Here is a 22,530-nt window from a genome sequence, read left to right as displayed (position 1 = left end):
GGTTTAAAGGAGATGTACGGGGCAAGAGGGTGGTGGGTGCCTGGAACTCACTGCTGGAGGAGGTAGTGGAAGCAGATACGATAGTGACTTTTATGCGGCGTCTTGACAAATACATGATTAGGATGGGAATAGAGGGATACGGTCCCCGGAAGGGTAGGGGGTTTTAGTTCAGACGGGCAGCATGGTCGGTGCAGGCTTGGAGGGCCAAAGGGCCTGTTCCTGTGCTGTAATTTTCTTTGTTCTTTGTAAAAGTCTGCCTGAGTGCGTCACTAGAGGTGGGAAGAGAGTTGGAATGGAGTAAGTTACTTCCACATCCCTTGAAATAATTTTTTTAAAAAACAAAATCATATAACATATTGGGGTGATAATGCCTCAGTTCCAACACGGCAGTAGGAATCTCTCCTCCCACTTTCCCTTCTTCTCTGAAGCTCGGGGTGATGGACAGGGCTAAAATGAAGCATAAAACATAGAAACCTAGACGATAGGAGCAGGAGGAGGCCATTTGGCCCTACGAGCCTGCTCCGCCATTCATTAAGATCAAGTAAGGTCTTGCAGGAGAAGGAACTACATTCCCATATTCCCTGTTTCCTCTGGTGTCCTTGTCTGAACTCTGTTCTGTAAATGCACCAATATTCCCCCACGACCACGCATCTGCAGGGCAACAACATTGAAGATGATGCAACCCAGATGGTGGGATAGTCAGGAGCAAGGGGGCAGAATCTTAGAGTTGGGCCATTCAGGGACAATGTCAGAAGCACTTTAAATTCACACAGAGGGTCATGGAAATCTGGAACTCACTGTGGAGATTGGAGGTCAATTCCAAAGTGAGATTGATGGATATTTGTTGGCATAGGAGCAGGAGTAGGCCATTCAGCCCATCAAGCCTGCTCCGCCATTCAATAAGATCAGGGCTGATCTGACTGTGGCTTTAACACCACTTTTCTGCCCCCATAACCTTTACCTCCTTTGTGGATGGCAAATCTGTTGAACCCAACCTCGAATATAGTCAATGGTCCCGTCTCCATCACTCCCCGGGGCAGAGAATTCAAAGAGTAACAACCTTCAGAAAGAAATCCCTCCTCATCTCAGTATTAAACCAGAGACCCCTCATTATGATATTGTGTCCCTGAGTTCACGAGGGGAAACCCTCTCGCAACTTCCACTCTGTCAAGCTCCCTCAGAATCGCACTTACTAATATAATACGATGCTTGACAATATTCATTCATAGGATGTGGGCGTCGCTGCCTGGGCCACCATTTATTGCCGCTCCTTAACTGCCCTTGAACTGAGTGGCTCGCTGGCCCATTTCTATAGAATCCCGACAGTGCAGAAGGAGGCCATTTGGCCCATCGAGTTTGCGCTGCCTCTCTGACAGAGCATCCCACCTAGGCCCTATCCCCGTAACCCCACATATTCATCCCACTAATCCCCCCTAACCTAAACATCCTGGGACACTAAGGGGCAATGTAGCATGGCCAATCCACCTAACCTATACACCTTTGGACTTCAGAGGGCAGTTGAGAGTCAACCACATTGCTGTGGCTCTGGAATCACATGTAGGCCAGACCGGGTAACGATAGCAGATTTCCTTCCCTAAAGGACATTAGTGAACCAGATGGGGTTTTTCTTATGACAAACTATGATAGTTTTATGGTCGCCATTCCTGAGACTTTATATTCCATATTTGTATTGAATTCAAATTTCACCATCTGCCATGGTGGGATTCGAACCTAGGTCCCCTTGGTCGCTAGATTATAAGTGCAGCGACAATACCACCTGTCTGCCACTATGCAGGTAGGTACAGGTCAGACATCTTCCAGTTAAATGATGAAGCAAGTCCCAGGACTGGAATAGCTTCTCCCTGTCCTCACACAGCAGTGGGACATGAGCGTTGCTGGCTGGCCAGCATTTATTGCCCATCCCTAGTTGAACTGAATGGCTCGGTAGGCCATTTCAGAGGGCAGTTGAGAGTCAACCACATTGCTGTGGCTCTGGAGTCACATGTAGGCCAGACCGGGTAAGGACGGCAGATTTCCTTCTCTAAAGGACATTAGTGAACCAGATGGGTTTTTCCAACAATCAGCAATGGTTTCATGATCATCAGTAGATTCTTAATTCCAGATTTTTTTTTTATTGAATTCAAACTTCACCATCTGCCGTGGCGGGATTCGAACCCGGGTCCCCAGAGCATTAGCTGAGTTTCTGGATTAATAGTCTAGCGATAATACCACTAGGCCATCGCCTCCCTCCACTAGACCATGTTGATGGATGTATCTCAGTTTATTGTGAGTATTGGCGACTTGTGTTTAGAATGTGTGGTTTTGTTGACTTCCCCTCAGTCTGGAGACAGAAGGCGTTCCAAGCTTCCCGGCTGGACACAGTGCCCTCTCTGCTCAGCCAGGACCACCCCGCTGCTCCGTGGCAATTTACAGAAATTCGGGTTGCGTTTAAGGTTTTAAAGTTTATTTATTAGTATCACAAGAAGGTTTACATTAACACCGCAATGAATCATAGAATCCTACAGTGCAGAAAGAGGCCATTCGGCCCATCAAGTCTGCACTGACAAGAATCCCACCAGGGTCCTAAACCCTGTAACCCCATATATTTACACTCCTAATCCCCCGACACTAAGCCCAACGAGCCAACAGCGACCACAATCCCATCCAGGCTCTAGACCAGAACCCCACCTATTTACCCTGCTAGTCCCCCTGACACTAAGGGGCAATTTAGCACGGCCAATCCACCTAACCTGCACATTTTTGGACTGTGGGAGGAAACCGGAGCACCCGGAGGAAACCCACACAGACAACCTGCAAACTCTACACAGACAGTGACCCGAGGCAGGAATCGAACCCAGGTCCCTGGCGCTGTGAGGCAGCAGTGCTAACCACTGTGCCACCATGCCCTATCAAGCTAATTTGCTTCCTCTGATGCAGTGAGCAGCTGACTGGGGGAAGCTGAGACGCTACGGCTGCCGACCGATTGAAGTGGCGTGACATTTGACCCGGGTTATATTAGTGGCTGACACTAACTTTTAGCCGCACCGACCCTTGCTCCCCGCACCTCTCCGCCCCCCCCATGCTGAGAGGCACTGCTTAAATTCAAAAAGGATAAGCTCTTCCAAGGTCATTAAAAAGCCGTCAACTGCAGCACGTTGCATTTGACCCGATCTCTCAGCAAATGGCACTTTGATAAACTTTCCCCTCAGTCCGTCTTACTGACAAGAGGAATTGATAGCCGCGATAGACACTCACCTCTAGAGCTTGACAAGTCCAGCACTTCAAAAGGACAGGCAGGTTTGTGCGTGTGTGAGAGAGAGAGTGTGTGTCAGGGGTGAGTGTGTGTGAGTGAGTGTGTCAGTGGTGAGTGTGCGTCAGGGGTGAGTGTGTGTGTGTGTCAGGGGTGAGTGTGTGTGTCGGGTGAGTGTGTGTCGGGTGAGTGTGTGTGAGTGAGTGTGTCAGGGGTGAGTGTGCGTCAGGGGTGAGTGTGTGTGTGTCAGGGGTGAGTGTGTGTGTGTGTGTGTGTGTGTGTCAGGGGTGAGTGTGTGTGAGAGTGTGTGTGTGTGTCAGGGGTGAGTGTGTGTGAGAGTGTGTGTGTGTGTGTGTGTCAGGGGTGAGTGTATGTGTGTGAGTGTGTGTCAGGGGTGAGTGTGTGTGTGAGAGAGTGTGTGTGTGTGTGTCATGGGTGTGTGTGTGTATTGGGGCCTGTGTGTGTGTCGGAGGTGTGTGTGTGTGCATGTGTCATGAGGTGTGTGAGTGGGTGTGTGTGTGTCTGTGGGTGGGTGTGTGTGAGAGTGTGCGTGTGTGGGTGAGAGTGTGACTGTGTGTGGGTGAGAGTGTGACTGTGTGTGTGTGTGTGTTGGGGGTGTGTGTGTTGGGGGGATGAGTGTGTGTGTGTGTGTTGGGGGTGTGTGTGTTGGGGGTGTGTGTGTTGGGGGGATGAGTGTGTGTGTGTGTGTGTTGGGGGTGTGTGTGTTGGGGGGATGAGTGTGTGTTTGTGTGTGTGGGTGTGTGTTGGGGGGATGAGTGTGTGTGTGTGTGTGTTGGGGGTGTGTGTGTTGGGGGGATGAGTGTGTGTTTGTGTGTGTGGGTGTGTGTTGGGGGGTGAGTGTGTGTGTGAGGGTGTGTGTGTTGGGGGGATGAGTGTGTGTGTGTTGGGGGGATGAGTGTGTGTGTGTGTGTTGGGGGTGTGTGTGTTGGGGGGATGAGTGTGTGTGTGTGTGTGGGTGTGTGTTGGGGGGGATGAGTGTGTGTGTGTGAGGGTGTGTGTGTTATTGTAGGTTCTGTCGGAGCCTTACCCAGGGCAGCTTGAAGCAAGAGGATTTAACTGGGACATCAATAACTAGACACTAATGAGCCTGAGTCAGACTGACAGATGTGACACACTGTTTTATTAAACTCCCAGCAACGACCTACACTCACCTCCATCTCTCTTAATGAGCCAGAAATTGTTAAGCACCCTCCCCAGAACAGAAACCTGCGCAGCTTCTGAAATCAACTCTTCACGTCTGCGGCCCTGTACACTGTTCGGGAAATCTGGACAAATAATATTCCTCTTTATTCTTGCGATCAGAGAGGAGACAATGACCTAGTGGTATTATCGCCAGACTATGAACCCAGAAACTCAGCTAATGTTCTGGGGACCCGGGTTCGAATCCCGTTACGGCAGGTGGTCGAATTTGAATTCAATAAAAAAATCTGGAATTAAGAATCTACTGATGACCATGAAACCATTGTCGATTGTCGGGAAAAACCCATCTGGTTCACTAATGCCCTTTAGGGAAGGAAATCTGTCGTCCTTACCTGGTCTGGCCTACATGTGACTCCAGAGCCACAGCAATGTGGTTGACTCTCAACTGCCCTCAGGCAACTAGGGATGGACAATAGATGCTGCCTAGCCAGCGACGCCCATGTCCCACGAATGAATTTTTAAAAAGGTTACAGCACAGAAGGTGGCCATTCAGCCCATTGCGTATATTATTGCTCTCTGCTAGAGCGACTCTGCCACTCTCTCCCTCTACCTGTTGAGCACAAATCTTTGGATATTTATCCAATTCCCCTTTTCAAAAGCCACGATGAAACCTCCTCCCAACTCACTCTCAGAGACGCATTCCAGACCCCCTCTCTTCGTAAAGAAACACTCTCCTCATCTCGCCTCTGCTTCTTTTGCCAATCACCTGAAGCCAGTGTCCCCCGGATCTCAATCTTTTCCACAAAGGCAACAGTTTCTCCTGATCTGCTCCTGCCAGACTCCCCTCTCATGGTGTTCAATATTTCCAATCTCTCAACCTTCTCCACCGGGCAGCTTTGCCCACCTTCCCCAATCTATACACATGGCTGAGTCACAGAATTGTTACGGTGCAGAAGGAGGCCATTCGGCCCATCGTGTCTACACTGGCTCTCCAAAGGAGCCTCATGATTTAGTGCTGATCTGTGTTTTCCCCGCACCCCTGCACATTGTTTCTGTTCAATAGACATAAGTTACAGTCCTGTGCTGTACAATAAGACACATACAGACTGCTTCTCCATCTTAAACCACTGAAGGTTTATTGAAGAGTAAAGAAACCAATGTAATTAGGGCCAGCAATGAGATTCTGTAACGTTATGCTACAGTTGTACAAGTCGTTGGTGAGGCCACACTTTGGAGTATGGTGTACAGTTTTGGTCACCCTGTTATAGGAAAGACATTGATAAACTGGAAGGAGTGCAAAGAAGATTCGCAAGGATGTTGCCAGGACTAGTGGGCCTGAGTTATAGGGAGAGATTGGCCAGGCTAGGACTTTATTCCTTGGAGCATCGGAGAATGAGGGGTGACCTTATTGAGGTGTATAAAATCATGAGGGGCATCGATAGGATGAACGCACATAGTCTTTTTCCCAGGGAAGGGGAATTGAAAACTAGAGGGTGTTGGTTTAAGGTGAGAGGGGAAAGATTTAAAGGGGAACTGAGGGGCAACTTCTTCACACAGAGGGTGGTGTGGATATGGAATGAGCTGCCAGAGAAAGTGGTTGAGGAAGGTTCAATTGCAACATTTATAAAGCATTTGGATAAGTACATGGATGGGAAAGGATTAGAGGGATTTGGGCCAAACGCGGGCAATTGGGGCTAGCTGGGAGGGCACCATGGTCAGCATGGACCGGTTGGGCTGAAGGGCCTGTTTCCCTGCTATATTGCTCTATGACTCTCTGACTCTAAATAGGAGCAGGAACAAAGCACACGGCCCATCAAGTCTGCTTCGCCATCAATATGATCATGGCTGATCCTGAGCCTCAACTCCATTTTTCTGCCCACTCCCTTAATTCCCTGAGAGACCAAACATCTGTCTATCCCAGTCTTCAATGTATTCCATAATGGAGCAGTCACAATCCTCTGGGGTCGTGAATTTCAAATATTCACAACCCTTTGAGTGAAGAAATTTCTCCTCATCTCAGTCCTAAATGATTGGCCCCTTATCCTGAGACTGTGCCAACCCAACCCCCATGTTTTAGATCCCCAGACCAGCGAATTCAAACTCAGCGTCTATCCTATCAAAGCCCATTCTGAATTTCAATGAGATTGCTTTTCATTCTTCTAAACTCCAGAGAATATAGACCCAGTTTACTCAACCCCTCATCATAGGACACCCCCCTCATTCCAAGGACCAACTTAGTGAATCTTCGCTGGACCGTCTCAAATGTAAGTACATAAGAAAGGGGCAGCACGGTGGCACAGTGGTTAGCACTGCTGCCTCACAGCGCCAAGGACCCAGGTTCAATTCCGGCCTTGGTCACTGTCTGTGCGGAGCCTACACATTCTCCCCGTGTAGCCTCGGGGTTTCCTCCGGGTGCTCCGGTTTCCTCCTACACTTCAAAGATGTATGGGTTAGATGGATCTGCAACTTGATTCTGTCTGTTTGCACTGTTTGAGAGCAGATTTCCACTCCATCTGACGAAGGAGCAGTGCTCCGAAAGCTTATGGTATTTGCTACCAAATAAACCTGTTGGACTTTAACCTGGTGTTGTGAGACTTCTTACTTAGATGGATTGGCCATGCTAAATTGCCCCTTAGTGTCAGGGGGATTAGCAGGGTAAATATTTGGGGTTGCGGGGATAGGGTCTGGGTGGGATTGTGGTCGGTGCAGGCTTGACGGGCTGAATGGCCTCCTTCTGTAGAGATTCTATGATTTTTCTATGATCCTTTCTTAAATATGTAGACTAAAACTGCACCGAGTGCTCCATGTGTAAGGGGAGTGGGACTGTCTGGATTGCTGTATAGGCACCAGGAAGAACTTGATGGGCCAAATGGCCTCCTTCTGTGCTGTAAATGACTGAGTGATATAACACCTGTCCCAATCCAAAAGCTCTTTATTAACTGCTTTCCCATCCTGTCCTGCCATTTTCATTGATTACACACACACTCCCTTGACTCTCGATCTCCTGCATTCTTCCTACCAAACTGAATCACTTTGTAATTCTCAGCATTGAATTTCATCTGCTGCTTGTCCACCCATTCATCAACCTGCCTATCTGCCGCCCACACTTCACAACACTCCCAAGTTTTGTGTCATCCGCAAAGTTTGAAATTGTGCCCGATGCATATACCACTGTCTCAGAAAACAGACAGATTGGTCTCATTACCGAAACACTCAAAAGTTACGATAATAAAATAGCCTGCAACATAAAACCAAAATCTCCAAATGGGCATCCTGGAAGTCCTATCAACATCCCGGGGGTTATCATTGACCAGAAACTGAACTGGACCCAGCCCATAAATAGTGTGTCTACAAGAGCAGGTCAGAGGCTGGGAATACTGCGGCGAGTAACTCACCTCCTGACTCCCCAAAGCCTCTCCACCATCTACAAGGCACAAGTCAGGAGTGTGATGGAATACTCCACACTTGCCTGGATGGGTGCGGCTCCAATAACACTCAAGAAGCTCGACACCATCCAGGACAAAGCAGCCCACTTGATTGGCACCACATCTACAAACATTCACTCCCTCCACCACTGACGCTCAGTAGCAGCAGTGTGTAATATCTACAAGATGCACCGCAGGAATTCACCCAGGCTCCTTTGACAGCACCTTCCAAACTCACACCACTACCATCTAGAAGGACAGGGGCAGCAGATACCTAGGAACACCTGGAAGTTCCCATCCAAGTCACTCACGATCTCAACTTGGAAATATATCGGCTGTTCCTGCACTGTCGCTGGGTCAAAATCCTGGAATTCCCTCCCTAACGGTACTGTGGGTGTACCTACACCACATGAACTGCGGTGATTCAAGAAGGTAGCTCACAACCACCTTCTGAAGGGCAATTAGGGATGGGCAATAAATGTTGACTAGCCAGTGACACCCATGTCCCATAAATGAATTAAAAAAGCTATCATGAAGCTCAGAGATAGTTTGGTAGATTTGCCAACGCATTGGATGGAGAACCCTTTCAGTCAGAACTAAACTCTGAAATGTTCAACTGGATAGGTTAAAAGAAAGACAGATTAGACAAAAGTCCAATCGCAGCATTGACTGATTGGGGTACCTGAAAGCGAGGATCTGAGATGAGAGATTCGGATTATGAAACAAATTGAAGAGGAACTTTGGTGCTTCCAAGTGGCCATGCATTCACCAGAGTTTCTGCTTAGTTCAATTTCCAATCAGCCAATGAGAGAACTTCCATTAACCAGCACCTTTCCCAACCCCAGGATGTCCCAGTGAGTTTTCCAGTCAATGACGTACTTTTGAAGTATGGTCGCCATTGCAATGTATCAATGCAGTAGCCAATTTCTGCACAGCAAGCTCCCATGAATGTCCCGATAACGTTTTAAGAACACAATATATAGGAGCAGGGGTTAGGCCATTCTGCTCCCTCGAGATTGCTCCTCTTCAATACAATCACGGCTGATCGTCAGAACTCCCACTTTTCAGTCTGATCCCCGTCTTCCTTCATTCCCTGGAAGCCAAAAGGTTTATTAATCTCAGCCTCGGATGTACCCAGTGAGTGGAGTCTCCCCACCTCCCCAGTGTTTTGCAATGTAGATTGAGGGATGATGTTGGCCAGGACACAGGCCATTTAGGGAGGCGGTGGCCTAGCAGTATTGCCTCTAGACTAATAATCCAGAGACCCAGGGTAATGTTCTGAGGAGCGGGGTTCAAATCCCGCAGATGGTGACATTTGAATTCAATAAAAAATATCTGGAATTAAGAATCATTGTCGATTGTTGGAAAAACCCATTTGGTTCACTAATGTCCTTTAGGGAAGGAAATCTGCCATCCTTACCTGGTCTGGCCTACGTTTCACTCCAGACTCACAGCAATACTGTTGAACCACCCTCTGAAATGGCCTAGCAAATGATTCAGTTCAAGGGCAATGAGGGATGGGTAACAAATGCCAGCCTAGCCAGCGACACCCGCATTCGTTGAACGACGCTCTTCTTCGAAATCGTGCCAGGCAGAAATTTAACATATCATCTGAAAGATAACGCCTCCAACAGTATAGCCCTTCGTCAGTACTGCACTGGGGGTTCACACTAGATTATTACATAATAGTTCCTCAGTAGGATATGAATCCACAAAATGTTCAAATGCAGAACAGGAATGTAGAATATAATAAAATGAACAATCTGGTGAATTGGTGCAATGACAATAATCTCTCCCTCAATGTCAGTAAAACGAAGGAGATTGTCATCGACTTTGGGAAGTGTAGTGGAGGACATGCCCCTGCCTACATCAATGGTGATGAAGTGGAAATGGTCAAGAGCTTCAAGTTTTTAGGTGTCCAGATCACCAACAACCTGTTCTGGTCCTCTCTCGCCGACACTATGGTTAAGAAAGCCCCACCAACACCTCTACGTTCTCAGGAGGCTAAGGAAATTCAGATGTCCACTACGACCCTCACCAGCTTTTACAGATGCACCATAGAAAGCATCCTTTCTGGTTGTATCACAGCTTGGCATGGCTCCTGCTCTGTCCAAGACCGCAAGAAGGGTTATGAAAGTAGCTCACTCCATCATGTAAACCAGCCTCCCATCCATTGACTCCATCTACATTTCCCGCTGCCTCGGAAAAACAGCCAGTATAATCAAGGACCCCACGCACCCCGGACATTCTCTCTTCCACCTTCTTCTGTCGGGAAAAAGATACAAAAGTCTGAGGTCACGTACCAACCGACTCAAGAACAGCTTCTTCCCTGCTGCTGTCAGACTTTTGAATGGACCTAACTCGCATTAAGTTGATCTTTCTCTACACCCTAGCTATGACTGTAACACTACATTCTGCACTCTCTCCTTTCCTTCTCTATGTACGGTATGCTTTATATAGCTCACAAGAAACAATAACTTTTCACTGTGTACATGTGACAATAAATCAAAACTGTTTAAAAATATATATATTAAAGTTTTCTAATATTTTTGTTACAGTCTAAATCTATACGTTTGATGTTCTAATATTATTGGTGTAACATGCTTGAGTGAACCTACTGTGGGGATAGTAGTGGTTAAAATATTGCATTATACCTCAAATTGCCATGTATTTCTAACTGAACATAGGGCTCATTCAAAGCACAAATCATTCCATCCATCAATGGGAACTGCCTGAAGTGTACACTGTCCACGCAAATCCACTCACTGTTTCCATAGTTACCCTGATTCATTGGTACCGCACTGACGCATTCCTGTGACCAGAGTCAGCGAGTGGACAGATTTCATTATTGCACAACTCAGATGTGGAGTTGATAAAATAGCCAGCCATACAAAACAAAACAAATTCGCCCAAAGGCCAGGATCGCAGGGCTAAGAGATCGGTCCGACAGGACGCTGAAGATACTGTTTCGCAAACCGTGTAGCCTCTCAGGAGGATGCCCCGCCATTCCATCTTCAATTTCACTCCCCACTTCCGGTCCGGCTCTGCCTTATCTTCGGATGCTATGTGATCGCGGAATCTCAGAGTTGTTACGGTGCAGCCCGGAGGCCATTCGGCCCATCGCATCTGCAGCAGCTCTCTAAATGAGCCTTGTGACTTAGTTAAAGGCAAAATGCTGCGGATGCTGGAATCTGAAACGGAAACAGAAAAATGCTGGAAAGTCTCAGCGGGTCTGACAGCGTCTGTGGAGAGAGAATAGGGCCAACGTTTCAAGTCTGGATGACCCTTCATCAGAGCTCTGACTAACAGTCATCCAGACTCGAAACATTGGCTCTATTCTCTCTCCACAGACGCTGTCAGACCCGCTGAGATTTTCCAGCATTTTTCTCTTTTTGTATCAATAATTAGTGCTATTCTCTTGCCTTTTCCCCCCCATGCCCCTGCACATTGTTTCTGTTCAAATAATCATCTAATGCCCTCTTGAATGCTGCGATTGAACCTGCCTCCCCCACACTTCCAGGCAGTGCGTTCCAGAGCCCAACCGCTCGCTGGGTGAAAACGTTTTCTCTCACATCACATTGCTTCTTTTACTTTAAATCTGTGCCCCTCTCGTTGTCGATCCTTTTACGATCCACTCCTGATCCACTCTGTCCAGCCCCTCATGATTTTGAACATCTCTATCAAATCTCCTCTTAGCCTCTTCACTCCAAGGGGAACAGTCCCAACCTCTCCAATCTATCCTCATAACTGAAGTTTCTCATCCCTGGAACCATTCTTGCAAGCCATTTTTTAAATTAGTATCGCAGGGAGGCTTACATTAACACTGCAATGAAGTTACTGTGAAAATCCCCTAGTCGTCACACTCCGGCACCTCTTTGGGTACACTGAGGGAGAATTTAGCACGGCCAATCCACCTAACCAGCACGTCTTTTGGACTGTGGGAGGAAACTGGAGCACCTGGAGAAAACCCACGCAGACACGGGGAGAACGTGCAGACTCCGCACAGACAGTGACCCAAGCTGGGAATCGAATGTGGGTCCCTGGCACTGCGAGGCAGCAGTGCTGACCACTGCGCCGCCGTGCCACCCTTCTGCACTCTCTCCAATGAGTTCACATCCTTCCTATAGTGTGGCCCAGAACTGTGCACAATATTCCAGCTGAGGTCTAACTAGGGTCTCGTGAGTGTCTTTCTCTTGTACTTTATGCCCTTATTAATAAAGCCCAGGATACTGTATGTGCATAACTAACAGGAGCAATGGAACTGTGAGCTGGGGTTCAGTGACTACCGCTCTTACCTCTGAGTCAGGAGGTTGTGTGTTTGAGGTTCCCCTCCGGATACCTGAGTGCTTAATGTCAGTTGACTCGCCAGTTGCTGCAGTGGATGTAACACAGCTTGGTACGGCTCCTGCTCTGTCCATGACTGCAAGAAACTACAGTGCATGAATGTAGCCCAATCCATCACACAAACCAGCCTCCCATCCATTGACTCTGTCTACTCTTCCCGCTGCCTCAGCAAAGCAGCCAGCATAATTAAGGACCCCACGCACCCCGGACATTCTCTCTTCCAACTTCTTCCGTCGGAAAAAAGATACAAAAGTCTGAGCTCACGTACCAACTGACTCAAGAACAGCTTCTTCCCTGCTGCTGTCAGACTTTTGAATGGACCTACCTTATGTTAACATAACAGAAACAGAAAATGCTGGAAAATCTCAGCAGGTCTGACAGCATCTGTGGAGAGAGAATAGAGCCAACGTTTCGAGTCTGGATGACCCTTTGGCAGCTCTGACGAAGGGTCGTCCAGACTCGAAACGTTGGCTCTATTCTCTCTGATGTGGAGATGCTGGCGTTGGACTGGGGTAAGCACAGTAAGAAGTCTCACAACACCAGGGTAAAGTCCAACAGGTTTATTTGGTAGCACAAACCACTAGCTTTCGGAGCGCTGCCACTGCACTCACCTGATAAAGGAGCAGCGCTCCGAAAGCTAGTGGTTTGTGCTACCAAATAAACCTGTTGGACTTTAACCTGGTGTTGTGAGACTTCTTTCTATTCTCTCTTCACAGATGTTGTCAGACCCGCTGAGGTTTTCCAATGTTTTCTGTTTTTGTTTCCGATTCCAGCATCCATAGTATTTTGCCTTTATCTACCTTATATTAGAATCATAGAATCCTACAGTGCAGAAAGAGGCCATTCGGCCCATCAAGTCTGCACCAACCACAATCCCACCCAGGCCCTATCCACATCTCCCTACATATTTATCCACTAACCCCTCTAACCTATGCATCCCGGGACACTGAGGGGCAATTTAGAATGGCCAATCAACCTAGCCCGCACATCTTTGGACTGTGGGAGGAAACCGGAGCATCCGGAGGAAACCCACGCAGACACAGCGAGAATGTGCAAACTCCACACAGACAGCGACCCGAGCCGGGATTCGAACCCAGGTCCCTGGAGCTGTGAAGCAGCAGCGCTAACCACTGTGCTACCGTGCTGCCCCCATATTAAGTTGATCTTTCTCTACATCCTAGCTATAACTGCAACGCTACATTCTGCATTCTCTCGTTTCCTTCTCTATTAACTGTATGTTTTGTATAGTGCGCAAGAAACAATACTTTTCACTGTATACTAATACGTATGACAGCAATAAATCAAATCAAATCAGTTCAGTACTGAGAGAGTGCTGCACTGTTGGCAGTGCTGTTTTCTGGATGAGATGCTAAGTGAAGGCTCTTTCTACCCTTTCAGTTGGGGGCCAAGGATAAGTTGGCATCAGTTCAAAGGAGAGCGAGGGAGTTATCCCCGACACAAAAACAGAAAATGCTGGAAAATCTCTCTCCGCCCTCATAATATAAATCTCTGCTGATTCTCTCTGCTCTCCACCTATGTCCCTCTATTCCCCGCCTGTTCATGTGTCTATCCAGATAAGCCTTAAATGTCGCTAATGTATCTGCCTCAACCACCTCACTTGGCAGCGCATTCCAGGCCCCCACCACCCTCTGTGTAAAATCACTTTCCCCGCACATCTCCACTGAACCTTCCCCCCTTATCTTGAACTTGTGCCCCCTTGTGATTATCATTTCTGCCCTGGGAATAAGCTTCCAACTGTTCTCCTTATCTATGCCCCTCATAACTTTAGGAACTTCTATCAGGTCTCCCCCTCAGCCTCCGTCTTTCCAGGGAGAACAATCCCAGTTTATTCAATCTCTCCTCATAGCTAGTACCAAGCATCATCCTGGTAAACCTTCTCTGCACTCCCTCCAAAGCCTCCACATCCTTAGAAATAGAAAGAAAGAAACCAATCATAGAAACCCTACAGTGCAGAAGGAGGCCATTCGGCCCATCGAGTCTGCACCGACCACAACCTCACCCAGGACCTACCCCCACATATTTACCCGCTAATCCCTCTAACCTACGCATCTTAGGGGCAATTTTTAACCTGGCCAATCAACCTAACCCACACATCTTTGGACTGTGGGAGGAAACCGGAGCACCCGGAGGAAACCCACGCAGACACGAGGAGAATGTGCAAACTCCACACAGACAGTGACCCGAGCCGGGAATCGAACCCTGGACCCTGGAGCTGTGAAGCAGCAGTGCTAACCACTGCGCTACCGTACCGCTATCCTTCTGGTAGTGTGGCACCCAGACTTGGACACAGTATTCCAAATGTGGCCTAACCAGCGTTTTATATAGCATAATTTGCCTACTTTTAAACTCGATGCCCTGTCCGATGAAGGCAAGCGTGCCATATGCTTTCTTCACCACCTTTTCCCCCTGTGCTGCCACTTTTAAGGATCTGTGGACCTGTACTCCCAGATCTCTCTAAAGCTCTCAGACCTGCTGAGATTTTCCAGCATTTTCTGTTTTTGTTTCAGATTCCAACATCTGCAATAATTAGCTTTTATCTCAGAGTTATCCCTGTCACCCTGGTCAATACCTATCTCCCAAGCCACGATGTGGAGATGCCGGCGTTGGACTGGGGTGGGCACAGTAAGAAGCCTCACAACACCAGGTTAAAGTCCAACAGGTTTATTTGGAATCACGAGCTTTCGGAGCGCTGCTCTTTCATTAGGTAAGTGGGGAGGTAGGTTTCACAAACACGGCATGTATAGGCAAAGACACAAATGCAAGACAATGGTTGGAATGTGAGTCTTTGCAGGTAACCAAGTCTTTACAGGTACAGACAGTGCGAGTGGAGAGAGGGATAATCACAGGTTAAAGAGGTGCCTCTCCACTCACCCAATGAAGGAGCAGCTCTCCGAAAGCTCGGAGAGCTCCGAAAGCTCGGAGTGCTCCGAAAGCCCGGAAGGGTCGGAGTTTAGCTAAGGTGGGCAGCATGGTCGATGCGGGCTAGGAGGGCCGAAGGGACTGTTCCTGTGCTGTAGTTTTCTTTGTTCTTTGTAAACCTGTTGGACTTTAACCTGGTGCTGTGAGACTTCTTACTGTATCTCCCAAGCGACATCGCTGGAACAGATGATCTCATCGCTGCTTGTGGGAGCTTGCTGTGCGCCAATTCGCAACCGCGTCTCCTGCAGTGCAACAGTGGGTACACACTTGCAAAGTACGCCATTGGCTGCCCATAAGCACTTTGGGACTTCCTGGACCCTGGGCAGACTGTAGCCGAGTGCAAAATGCTGCAATTCTTCTTCCATGAATGCGTCTGCAGGGACAAGTGAGATTGTTTTCCTGCCTTCAGACGAACTGTGACCCAATTTTATCACAGAGCCGTGTCGATAGGGCAGATGATGAGAGTGGTGCTGACAGACCCATACGTCGCGAACCCTTACCAGTAAAGTTAATGAGGGAGTTCAAAAGGCTCAAACACAGGACAATGAAATTAAAAGGGTTCTGCATGGTTAGATGATGAGACCCTGTCGTGTCTCCTTTTCACACAGTTTAGCTCTTTGGAATTTGTGCGTCTGTTACTTTGTTCTGTCAATTCCCTCAATGATTCAAACCAATGATAACTCAAGCATAAAGTTCAGCCGGGGGTTATGGAAGGTGCTGACCATTTGCAGGGGAAAAAAATAAATAAATGGCAATTTCAAATCAACTTTCTATGAATGGCTTGTTCAGAGAATATTACATCTTTTCTCTGGCAGGGTGAAGTCTCTTTCACAACGCTGCTTCCAGGAGCTGAGAGGATGGAACAATATAGCCATCGGCCCCACCGCTGCACACACATCGCCAGCATGTGGATACCCCTCGCAACCTGACTCAGCTGAGGGAGAACGGTTTACTCAGACGCTCCATATTCTGGGGAATTATTCGTCGCCGTCTCAAAGGAAGCACGGGCACAATGGTTAGCGCCGCTGCCTCACAGCGCCAGGGAGCCGGGTTCAATTCCGGCCTCGGGTCACTGTCTGTGTGGAGTCTGCACGCTCTCCCCGTGTCTGCGTGGGTTTCCTCCGGGTGCTCCGGTTTCCTTCCACAGTCCAAAGATTTTTCTTTTATTTACTACCGTCACTAGTAGGCTTGCATTAACACTGCAATGAAGTTACTGTGAAAATCCCCTAGTCGCCACATTCCAGTGCCTGTTTGGGTACACTGAGGGAGAATTTAGCATGGCCAATGCACCCTAACCAGCATGTCTTTTGGACTGTGGGAGGAAACTGGAGCACCCGGAGGAAACCCACGCAGACACGGGGAGAATGCGCAGGCTAGATGCAGGTTAGTGGATTTGCTAAATTGGGTGGGGGGGTTGGGCCTGGGTAAGATGCTCTTTCAGAGAGTCAGCGCAGACGAAATGGGCCGAATGGCCTTCTTCTGCACTGTAGGGATTCTATGGTTTTAATAATCTTAAACAAAGTCAATTAAACAGGTATGAGGGGGGAACTGGCTAGAGTTGATTGGGTGAACAGACTAAAAGGAAGGCAGTAAATAAACAATGGAAAATATTTAAAGGTACAATTCCAAAACTGGGCCAGGTCACTCCAAAGATGTGCAGGTTAGGTGGATTGGCCATGCTAAATTGCCCCTCAGTGTCCCAAGATGTGCAGGTTAGATGGATTGGCCATGCTAAATCGCCCCTTAGTGTCCCAAGACGTACAGGTTAGGTGGATTGGCCATGCTAAATTGCTCCTTAGTGTCTCAAGATGTGTAGGTTAGATGGATTGGCCATGCTAAATTGCCCCTCAGTGTCCCAAGATGTGCAGGTTGGGTGGATTGGCCATGCTAAATCGCCCCTTAGTGTCCCAAGATGTGCAGGTTAGGTGGATTGGCCATGCTAAATTGCCCCTCAGTGTCTCAAGATGTGTAGGTTAGATGGATTGGCCATGCTAAATTGCTCCTTAGTGTCTGAAGATGTGTAGGTTAGATGGATTGGCCATGCTAAATTGCCCCTTAGTGTCAGGGGGATTAGCAAGGTGAATGCGTAGGGTTACGGGGATAGCGCCTGGGTGGGATTGTGGTTGGTGCAGACTCAATGGGCTGAATGGCCTCCTTCTGCACTGGAGGGATTCGATGATTCTATTCTATGATCCTGGCTGAAAGTTAACATAACTCCATTTACCTGCCCTTGCCCCAGATCACTTTTCCCAGTGTTCACAGCTTCAGTTGTACGCGGACAGGATTCTGGGAGAGAGGGCGCCACATTTCCATCGCTGTCTGTGAAAGGATTTTCCTTCCTCAGCCCAACTGGGCCCCGTTAACTTGTGTGAAACCTTCCCCTCTCGGGAAAGCTGGCTGACAGATCCGCATTGTTCATTCAAAAGTGTTTATTAAATCACTGTAACCATGGATGAGTTCATCATTAAATTAACAGACCATTGCACTAATATCAGACAATCTCCTTAAGCCGATTGTTCGAACCCACTCAGGGGCAGCTTGTTCACTTGTCGTTTATTGGGGTCAAAAGTAGAGGAATCTGGAGCTGCAGCCAGCACTCTGCGGGGTCAAACTATCTTCCTGAGGGCAAAAGATGCAGAGCGGAATCCACAAATCATTCACAAGGCGCGGAAGAGTAAGAATAATGACTCTGCTGCTTCCAGCAAGTTCTAACACTGTGGGAGCGACACTAATGTTGATAAAATCCAATTAGATTAAGTCCTATTCAACATCAGCTTAAAAAAAAAGTTTATTTATTTATTAGTCGCAAGTGAGGCTTACATTAACACTGCAATGAAGTTACTGTGAAAATCCCCTAGTCGCCACACTCCGGCCCCTGTTCGGGTAACACTGAGGGAGAATTTAGCACGGCCAATGCACCCTAACCAGCACGTCTTTCGGACTGTGGGAGGAAACCAGAGCACCTGGAGGAAACCCACGCAGACACGGGGAGGACGCGCAAACTCCGCACAGACCCAAGCCGGGAATCGAACCCGGCCCCTGGCACCATGAGGCAGCGGTGCTAACCACTGTGCCACCATGCCGAAACTGTGTTCCTATGAAAAGACAAAGGAGGGTTCGTTACTGTCCCAAACCCACAATATAGAACCGCACAGGAAAGCTATGGCACAGACGGAGGCCATTCAGCCCATTGTGCCTGCGCCAGCTGATACTAGCTGTCCATTCTAGCCCCATCTTTCAGCACCTGGCCCATACCCTTGCAGGTTGCAGCACTTCAGGTGCCAATCCAGGTACCTTTGAACTGAGTTCTTGAGCAACCCAGTCCTGGTCACCCTGCAACCATGTTTCTGTAATAGCCAACACATCATACTCCTACGTTGTAATGTGTGCTGTCAACTCACCTATCTAGTTGCAAATGTTTTGTGCATTCAGATAAAGAACATTTAATCTTGTTTTACAGTTGTTAACGACTCTGAATTTGCTCTGTGTTGCTTATTTTGGTTTACGTTTCCTGCCTTGGCCTCTCACAATATGACAGTCAAGTTCTCCCTCACTATCCTGTGTCACCGCTCCCTCAAATACCCCTGAGTTTATAAACCTTCCATTCTTGGAACCCTCCCCCCTCTTAGTTAGAGCTCTTGCACGAGCCCTTATGTAATATAATGTTCATATGATCTGCCCCTACCTGTAACTTTCTGTTGACACTCAGACTGATCACTAACCTGTATTCCTACCTTTAACTTTGACTTCCTAATTTTCCAAGCAACTGAATCCTCACCCCCCACTCTTTAACTCCCTCAACTTCTCTAGTCCGCAAGAACACCGGGCCCAGAATGGTTTAGATATCGGCCATCCCAATGGTACAGCTCCCACTTTCCCCAATACTGATGCCAATGTCCCACAAACCGATACCCGCTTCTCCCTCACCAGTCCCTCAGCCACATATTCATCTCTCTAACTTTACAAATCCTTTGCCAAATTGCACATGGCTAAAGTAATAATCCAGTGATTATCACCTTGGCGGTTCTGTCCTTTAATTTAGTATCTAACCCCTCGAACTGCTTACACAGAACCTCCTTCCTCGGTCTATCTATATCGTTAGAATCTACATGGGCCACAACTGCTGGATCACCTCCTACCTCTCCAGCCCAGAGCAGATGTCCCAAACCCTAGCATTGAGCAGGCAACCCAGCCTTCGAGACTCGATCCTGGCTGCGGAGAAGGGTGTCTATTTCCCTGACTATACTATCCCCAAATGTGACCACATTCATCTATTCTCCCATCACTTAAACAGCTCCCTGAACCACCATGCTGCGGGCAGTTTGCTTATCCTCCCTACATTCCCCTGTCTCATCCACACAAGGACTAAGAATCATGTATCTGGTTGGACAGGGACAAGGGCTGAGACATCGAGCAGTGCTATCCCTCAGATCCCTCTACCTGCCACACTCACAGTCCCACCCTCCTGTCCCTGACCACAGGCCGAATTCAAGGGAGTGCCTCATGGAACACATTGTCCAAGTACCTCTCCACCTCCCTGATATGACTCAGCGTCCAAAGCTCAGACTTCAGCTCATTAGCTCTGAGCTGCAGTTTCTTGAGCAACCAACAGTTACTAATTCTCACTGGGAACCACAATGTGGTCCACTAGTTCCCACGTCACGCAGGTACAACACATCGCCTGGTCCACCACCCCAATTTTATTTAATTTGTTTTTTCATTTTCAACTGGATTTTTAGCTTTAAATCTGTAAAATATTCACACTCTTTAACCCTGTGTGGCCACCACTCTCCTAATGCTCTTTTACCCTCTTTTAAAGTTTTTAAAGTTTAAAGTTTATTTATTAGTGTCACAAGTAGGCTTACATTCACAGTTACTGTGAAAATCCCCTAGTCGCCACACTCCGGCGCCTGCTCGGGTACACTGAGGTAGAATTTAGCACGGCCAATGCACCCTAACCAGCTTTTATTGCCAACAATAACAGAGCTACCATATACAGTATACGATCCCAGACTAAAGGGTCACCAGGCAGAGCAGTGACCTTTATACCTCTCCCAGGAGGCGGAGCCAACTAGGGTGTACCATAGGACTATATTAACAGGTAGAACAGCCCAACCCTAACCCCAACAGTAACATATCTACAGACTCATAGTACTGGCCAGACCATGGCTCAGCACTACCTGGTGGGAACCAACAATGGTTCACCACAGTGCCAAGAGCAGTCACTCTCACCTCTGGAGGTCAGCTCTTTTGTCCATGTTTGAACCAAAGCTGTAACCAGGTCTGGAGCTGAGTGGCCCTGGCAGAACGCACACTGGACCTCACTGAGCAGGTAATACCTCAGCAAGTGCTACTTGACAACGCAGTCAGGGACACCTTCCATCACTGTACTGATGATCGAGAGTAGACAGATGATCGAGAGTAGACTGATGAAGCGGAAACTGGCTGGGTTGGATTTGCCCTATTTCTTGTGGACAGGTCATACCTGGGCGAATTTCCACATTGCGGAGACGCGGGGGTGAATAGTTAAATCCACTCTGTCTGGGCTTCCAGTGCATCTCTGAAACAGTAACCATAGAAACGTGAGTGCTGCTAATTTCCTCACCCATGGGTAACTGACAATCAGAGCACCGTGTGTACAAACCCCTATTCCCTCCACGGTGTGTGGCGAGATGTGAAAAGGTTGTGACTCATGTCAGTCTACGCAAAGAATTCCATTTTCTCGGCTGCGAAGTCTGCTGTATTAGTGTGTGAGAATTCAGCCTGTCCGTAACTTTACCTGAGGATGTAATCAACAGATTAAGACCATTAAGAGAGCAACATAGAAACTAGAAGCAGGAGGAGGCCATTCAGCCCTTCAAACCTGCTCTGCCATTCATTGTGATCATGGCTGATCATTAAATTCAATATCCTGATTTCCCCTTCCCTCCATATCCCTTGATCCCTTTAGCCCCAAGAGCTATATCTAATTTCTTCTTGAAATCACACAACGTTTTCATAGAAGATCATAGAATCCCTACAGTGCAGAAAGAGGCCTTTTGGCCCATCGAGTCTGTACCGACCACAATCCCACCCAGGCCCTACCCCCATATCCCTACATATTTACCCGCTAATCCCTCTAACCTACGCATCTCAGGACACTAAGGAGCAATTTTTTAGTATGGCCAATCAACCTAACCCGCACATCTTTGGACTGTGGGAGGAAATTGGAGCACCCGGAGGAAACCCACGCAGACACGAGGAGAATGTGCAAACTCCACACGGACAGTGACCCAAGCCGGGAATCGAACCCAGGTCCCTGGAGCTGTGAAGCAGCAGTGCTAACCACTGTGCTACTGTTTTGGCCTCAACTACTTTCTGTGGCAGTGATTTCCACACATTCACCACTCTCTGGGTGAAGAAATTTCTCCTCACCTCAGTCCTAAAAGGTTTACCCCTTATCCTCAAACTATGACCCCTTGTTCTGGACTCCCCCACCATTGGGAACATTCTTTCTGAATCTACCCTGTCTCATCCTGTTAGAATTTTATAAGTTTCTATGAGATCCTCTCTCACTCTTCTAAACTCCAGTGGATGTAATCCTAACTAGCTTAGTCTCTCCTCATATGACAGACCTGCCATCCCAGGAATCAGCCTGGTAAAACCTTTGCTGTACTCCCTCAAAGCAAGGACATCCTTCCTCAGATAAGGACACCAAAACTACACACAATATTCAGACATAAATGCACAAAACGTTCAGATATTATTCTTCAGGATAATTGTACCTTTTTAAAGAATGTTCCAACCGTAGGATGGCATAGCACGGGATTCTGTGTCAATAGGTTTAAAAGAATATATATTATTGAGGGTTATGTATTGATAATATTATAGAGGGTTATGTATCAATGATATAGCAGAGGGTTCTGCATTGATAATTTAACAAAGGGTTATGTATCGATAATCCATAGAATAGAATCCCTATAGTGCAGAAGAAGGCCATTTGGCCCATCAAGCCTGCACCAACAACAATCCCACCCAGATCCTATCACTGTAACCCCACATTTTTACCCTGCCAATCCCCTTGACACTCAGGGTCAATTTAGCATGGCCAATCAACCTAACCGATGGCCAATCTTTGGAGTGTGGAAGGAAACCAGAGCAGCCGGAGGAAACCCACGCAGACATGGGGAGAACGTGCAGACTCCACACAGACAATCGCCCAAGGCCAGAATGGAACCCGGGTCCCTGGCGCTGTGAGGCAGCAGTGCTAACCACTGTGCCACAATACCGTCCTTAATATAATATAATATAACAGGTTTATGAATCAATATGTCTATAAGGTAAATGCAACAACTTCAGAATGTTAAAACACATCTTTACAAAATGTTCAATAATGAGCTGAAGGTGGGGGCGGGGCGGGGGGGATGGGGG

General features: G+C 47.8%; 1 protein-coding gene across 2 annotated transcripts in view; it reads left to right on the top strand.

The window, feature by feature from the left end:
* The window catches only part of slc25a44a (solute carrier family 25 member 44a), a 352,818-nt gene that overhangs the window by 24,811 nt on the left and 305,477 nt on the right, over positions 1 to 22,530 (top strand). Inside the window, exon 4 of one of the 2 annotated variants that reach the window (XR_013495689.1) lies at positions 16,141 to 16,165. The exons of the other annotated variant lie outside the window; for it this stretch is intronic. The gene's annotated coding sequence lies outside the window, so the exon portion shown is untranslated. Of the gene's footprint in view, positions 1 to 16,140; positions 16,166 to 22,530 lie in introns of those variants that run through there. 2 annotated transcript variants of the gene reach the window in all.

Source organism: Mustelus asterias, chromosome 29, assembly GCF_964213995.1.
Source record: "Mustelus asterias chromosome 29, sMusAst1.hap1.1, whole genome shotgun sequence".
NCBI classification, from domain to species: domain Eukaryota; kingdom Metazoa; phylum Chordata; class Chondrichthyes; order Carcharhiniformes; family Triakidae; genus Mustelus; species Mustelus asterias.
The sequence above is the reverse complement of the archived record's forward strand: the minus strand, read 5'-3'. Positions and strand labels throughout refer to the sequence as shown.